Source organism: Gallinula chloropus (genome assembly GCF_964237585.1).
Source record: "Gallinula chloropus genome assembly, chromosome: 2".
NCBI lineage: Eukaryota > Metazoa > Chordata > Aves > Gruiformes > Rallidae > Gallinula > Gallinula chloropus.
In genome coordinates, this window is record NC_140086.1 from 152,970,935 (window position 1) to 152,977,332 (window position 6,398).

The window sequence follows — 6,398 nt, forward strand, 5'->3', positions numbered from 1 at the left end:
AATTTATCAGTTTAGACACTTGAAAGTACTTTTTTTTAACATATGGAATTAATATCATTAAATAATAAGTTTTTTAAAGTCCTTTAAAAGCCCAGCATGTACCTTACTTGAGGTATAGCTCTGGGCACGTATCCTGACGCGCTGACTCCAGCTGGGAAGGCACAGGCAATACTGGGGGGTTTGTATCATTTACGCCCAGTTTATTTCTGTCTAACTTTAAACATCTCCGTTAAGTGGTCTATTTATAAACCCCCTTTTTGGCTGTATGCAAAGCCAGAAGTCCAGCCTAATCCCTGATCCTGCCTCTGCAATTTCTCACGTCTTGCCCCAAGGGAGGGCTGCACTAAGGACCTGCTTGACGCCTGCCAGGGGCTGCAGTGGGGAGACCCCGTGTCCCCACAATGGGTTCAGCAAGCCCTGGCAGTGCTGATGCTCCTCCTCATGCACACAGTTCCCTCTCTTTAGCAGTCTGACAGCATTGTGCTATAGATATGTGGAAGTCTGCCCATTATTTCAGCTGCTTATGAAGTCCGAATCTTAATTTAAACTGAGCGATCACCAGTTTTATTGTCTCACTCCCATGATATTTGGCATGTGGGAGGGTTTTATTTAAAAGGATTAATGGTGAGTAACAACAGTTCCTGGATGTACAAATGTTAGCAGAAGGAGGTTTTTGTGGTTCTGCTACCTATGCAAATTTCCATACAGAAGTCAAATATTGATGGACATCACCTAAAGTGAGGCTGGAAGTTAGAAAGTTGTTTGCAGTCAGCGAGGTGTTGAAAAAACCCTCATGGCATCTAAGGAAAAACCCACTTACAGATTCCTGTTTATACAGCCACAGAGGAAGGAATATTGTAGGAGTCTAAAACAGCAGGGGACTGCACCTCATGACCTATTCACTCAGACTTCCTACGCTCCCATAAGACTATGGGATCTTAACTGCATTGATATGTCCAAAGTTTGGGGGAAAAAATAGGAAAAGTTAGAAAAAAGTTATAAACTTTTCCAAATCTGAGAGTTTAAACACATAAATGAATCACGAAAATCACTAGGTTTTGATCCTTTGTCAACTGCTATCATAAAAGTCTCTATTAATGCTATTTCAGTCACTTGTTTGAGCTGTAGATTCAGTCTGACATTGCTCCTTTGTTCCTGGATGAGCAGAAATTGCTGTTGACGTAGATACTTTGGAAGAATATGTGAGTACTATGAAGAGATTTTTAGTCTAAGTTGTTCTTCTTCCTCTATTGTGCTCTGCATTCATCCCCAGCCTAGAAAAGTTCTTCCAATTACCTATTCATATACTAATCCATGAATAGTACAACTGTACTTCTATATATGTTCTCCAAATGTCTGGCCTGAATAGTTTATTTCCTCTGAGCTGTAATTATTCATCTCAGCATTTGGCAATGTTTTTGAGTGGTTTTAACTTTCCTCATGCAATGTGTCATCAGGTATAAAAAATAGTGGTTTCTTTGGACAATCTGGATACTGAAGTATTTGGTTGGCTTATGGGGTGGAAAGTGGCTTCTGAACTTCACAACTAACTTGCAGTACATTTTAAAAATTCATATTTATTGAAAATAATAACTTAAAAGAAAAACATAACAGAAAATGAATGCAAAGTTGGGTTATAAAATGGGGTCAAAGCCAGGATCTTACTTTGAGAACATAAGATTATAGACCAAGAAGATGGAAGAGCTAAAGGAAACCTGATTTGGGGAGTGCACGTGTTCTGCAAGGTGGGTGGAAAAAGGGCTATGACAGGCAGTGAAGAGCTTTGCTGATGATCTCATTTGAGTCAATCACTCCCTGGGGACCATTTTCATGGGGAACTGTGAATGGTCTTGCAAAAACCTTCCCATTGTATATGTATGAAGCTAAACTAGAAGCTGAATTTTCAGAAGCATGCACTGCATGTAAAACATGAGCAGGTTTGCTCCAGCTTGAGCTAAATTGTACAGGCTGAAAAGTTCTGCTTTTCAGGCACAGTCCACCTGTCACCTGATAGTCTATATTTCTGTCCTCGCAAATAGTAATTTTACATATTTTATGTGAAACGAAGGCTCTTTTTTGTCTTTCTCCATGTGACAAAATGAAAGCTTTTGTGACTGACAAATAGAATTTGGAAACACTGATCCATCTGCTTAGATAGAAAAGGAAAAAGCCTTTCACACCATCAGACCAAGAAAGCATTTTTACATCAATAAGTAAATAGGGTAATGCATTTTGGAGGCATCTAATATAAATCACAATTCTTGGTCACACTACAAAACTTAAACACTGTAGTATTAACTCTGTCAGATGATGGATTATTTGCTGTGATTCCCAAAGCCAAAATGAGCAATGGAAAAATAAAATTCTCTAGGCTTTCATACAGCTTGAAGTATTTCCACCATATCAGAGATTTTTTTTTTTTTTCTTGAGCCAGCATGGCTTTATTCTTCCATTTTCCCAAACCAAAACACAATAATTTTGGCTTTCACTCTTTCACTACTGTCCAGTTTTTACTTGTTTAAGTGCAAATTATTCACTAATGGTACAATCCCAGTAGCCAGCAGGTTGCTAATCATCAAAGTATAGCTCAAAACCAGTCAAGCAGAATGCCAGTTTTTGATGATTCATTAATTTGCCCTTCAGTTTTCTACTTGTGAATAGGTAACATTTTGTTTCTTTATTAATGCAATTTAAGGTTTGCCATCTGCCTTTGTAAAACCATAAATTTCAGACAGGCAGAGTCAAATTGCTGCAAAGTAATCTATTGCCTATCCCAATCTACACGATGTCTCTGGCGTTCCTGGCATATTCATTCAATCTGCTCTTCACATCCCTCAGCAACAAGGACTGAATAACCTTCCCAGGGCAGAAATCCCATCAGGGAAGTTTTTTGTGGCAAGCCGTGGCTTGTGAAAGACCTGTACTTTGTGTACAGCCCTTCCTCATGTGGGATCCACAGATCTCCTGGTATCAAAATACTTTTTGAAGGAAAATTATTGCTGTTCCAAAATAACTCTCCTGCAATATGTTTTAGTTCAGCTTCTGCAATGAATAAAAATCAAAATCAACAAAAGGCATCTGGATATCTGTTTATCATAAAGTTTTATTGCTTTAAATATTCTCATCTTCAACTGCTGCTCTACCAAATCTGATGGGGGTGTACAAGTGACAGTATGGAACCAGCTAGGAATATGTGCCCATCTCCTACAAGGGAACATTCTCTTTGGCACATTCAAATATCTAGCTGAGTGCATTTCCAGCTTTAAACCTATATTTAAGTTCTAAACCATTAGTGGACCTTAATGACCTGTGCTGGGGCTTTGCTGATTAACACATTTCAAAGCAACAGTTCTTGTTCCTGCCCTGCTCGTGCTTCATGGTCTCAGTTATGTAAATTAAATATGAATGAGAATCCTTTACCAATACTTATGGATCTTACAGAATCTGTTTGTAACTCATCTTTTGCATTTCTCCAGAGTGCAGTTTATTCATTTGCAATGCTGTGAAGTCTTTATGACATTGTACATCTTTCCCTTCTATCTGTATGTACGTTACTTGTTTGGTGGCATTGGTCTGCATGTTATTGTCTCTGAATTCTTTGTCAGAGTTGTTATAGCAGAAGGAGAGAAAGTTCAGAGCTACAGGTGAGAAAAGGCGGTCATGAGACCCCTCAGAGTAGGAAGCTGAGGCTGGAATGCTGAGCTAAGAGGGTGAGTGACAAGACAGACAGGTAGAAGAACAAAGCGTGTCAGCATGATGTAGGAAAGAGCCTTGAGCCACGGGCAGAGCCAAGGAGGTACAACCAAAGCATCCCACGGAGGGGTCTGAAGCCATTCCTGGTGATCTTGGTGTGGACAGAAATTGATACCCACTAGAAGACTATAAGCTACACCAGTGCTATGGGGGCTATTTGAAGGCTTTAGTTGGTTTATTTCAGAGGTGATTGTAATGAACAGCATTCTCATCTGGGCCCATTGAGCAGCAGTGCAGACAGCTCCAAACTTGCAGGATGACCTCCCAGTTGTGAGTTTCAGAAGAATTTCTGGTTCAGACATCAAAAAGTCGTGTTATCACTGCTCAAGATTTCTGTTTATTATTTCAGATTTCTTCTTCCAAATGTTTGTTTTAATCCTTGACATGGTGTTCCAAGTACTGAGGTGACTTAATTATGGATCTGTTGTAAGCCTTGAGAATATTATGGGAATAACTTAAATCAAGATGTTTTTTATCACAGTTAATTAGTAAGAATTTGAGATATTTGGTGTAGCATTGTTTGGAACTGATTCTGAAAGGCCTATAACAATGTTACAGTGGAAGAAGAGAGCTTGACTATTAAAACAGTTTCAGATTTTGAAGATACAGGACACACTGTGCTGCTCATGGGACATAAACATGACCAGCCAAGATGCAGGGGGCCAGTAGGCCAGATTTTGTTTCTTCTTTTCTTGGTGAATAACAACCCAGAGCTAGTTTCTAACTGAATTCCAACTGACAACTGACATTAAATAGTAAACACTCATGCAAGTCCATCTAGGTTCCAGTATCACCATTCTTTACAAGTCAGCCTTTGTAAAGTAGAGAGGACTTAAACTAAGTGCAGAGATGAGCCCTAGATTTTACTTCTAACCTCTAATGGAGTCCTATTTTTAAAACTGTTCTGTGTTCTGGATTAAAAAATATGAATGATAGTCTATATCACTACTTGTACAGCTGAGTAATTCTGAATGGCATTTACAGTAATTCCTAGTTCTTCCTACAGCTTTGTTTCTCATACGTAGTTACTTTCATCTTTTCCCTTCCCCACAGCAGTACTGCTTGTGATTTATCACATGCTGGTTTAGAACAAATCAACAAAACCCAGAGGTGATGACTGGACACTGAAAAAAATAAGATGTAAATCACTGACACAGGACACCGAATGAGTGCAGAAGTTTCCGTGCAATTAATGATTGTACTTGAGAACGGTACAGCGTATTTAAAGTGCTTAGGGATCTCCAGTAGGTCTCACAACAACCAAATGAGATAATTGTTGTTAAAGTCATGTCTTTGATGGGGAAAAGTACAAAAGCTAGCTGGAATTTGTGACTTTTCCCAAGTCAACAGCAATATCAGTGAGTGAAAAACAGAGGTTTGCCTACAGATAAAACTAGCGTTCCAGGAACAGGCAACTCTGTGGACTTATGAGGGTTGACTTTCTATTTCTCTGCATAGTGTCAGATTCTCATGAATTTACTTCAAATACCATTTTACTCCATGAATCATTCAACTGGATTCTACAAGATGTCCCTGCAAACAAAAATAATCAGTGTAAAAGAATGATGAAGACTCCAACCATCTGTTAGAAACTGAGAATCACATATATGTCTGCTAGTTTTCAAGAGAGGTTTGGGTGGTTTTTTTGGTTTATCTATTTATAAGATTTCTGAGTGCATTGCTACATACTATAGTGCAACATACTAGATTGAATCAATGGTCCTAGAGTCACCTATAGTACACGCTACAGGAAAAACATGCCTAAGCACTGTTACTCAAGAACCTTTGCTTGGGGTTTTTTCCTAATCCAAAATGTTCATGATCTGCACCCAGACATGTGCAACTCCCAGCTCCCATTGTTGCATTTTAACTCTTCCATAACACTGTTGATTGTTACCCTTTCTAAAGGGTAACTGTCTTCAGCTATGGGTTTTTAGTAGACTAGTGCATTGAGTGCAGTGTTCCTGTGCTATATAATAAAATACTTCCAGTAGTCTGAAGTTTCCAAACTAAGATATTTCCTTACTGGCTTCTAGACTCTGGCCTCAAGCATTTCTCTCTGTTGCTCCATGCTGCATTGCTGCACACTAAGAGATTATCCTGTTATTACTGATCACTGGAAGATGATTTTTTTTCTTCAGCCCTTCAGAGAGCACTTCCAGGCTGCTTATGTGTATGAAAACACTGTGATGCACTAATGCTTTTTTCAGGAATTCCACACCCAGAGGAGGGGAAAGATTCATTGTAAGTTTCTCAGACCATACTGTTTCAAAAACCTCGTTTGCAAGAACAGAAAAAATTGCAAAATATCGGTAGACTGTATTTAATTTAAAAACCCCATTATTTGGTTGCTTTAATCCCAGTTTCAATGAATGTGGAATTAACTCTATGATGATAAGATTAAGTTTTCAGATTGTCCAAAGCAGCCACTCCTTCCTGCTTTCCCTTGCTTCTCTCCCTCTGTAAGGACAGGTCCCAAAAGCCAGAATTTCCATTTCCTCATGCAACCCTTGTTGTACCCATTTGTCTGTTATAAAACTTTGCTGCTTTGTTTCTTGCTGTTGCAAGGGAACACCTTATGATACATCTTTTTGCAATAAGGAAAATTTTCTCCATGAAATTGTGTAATATTGCCCATTTTAGAC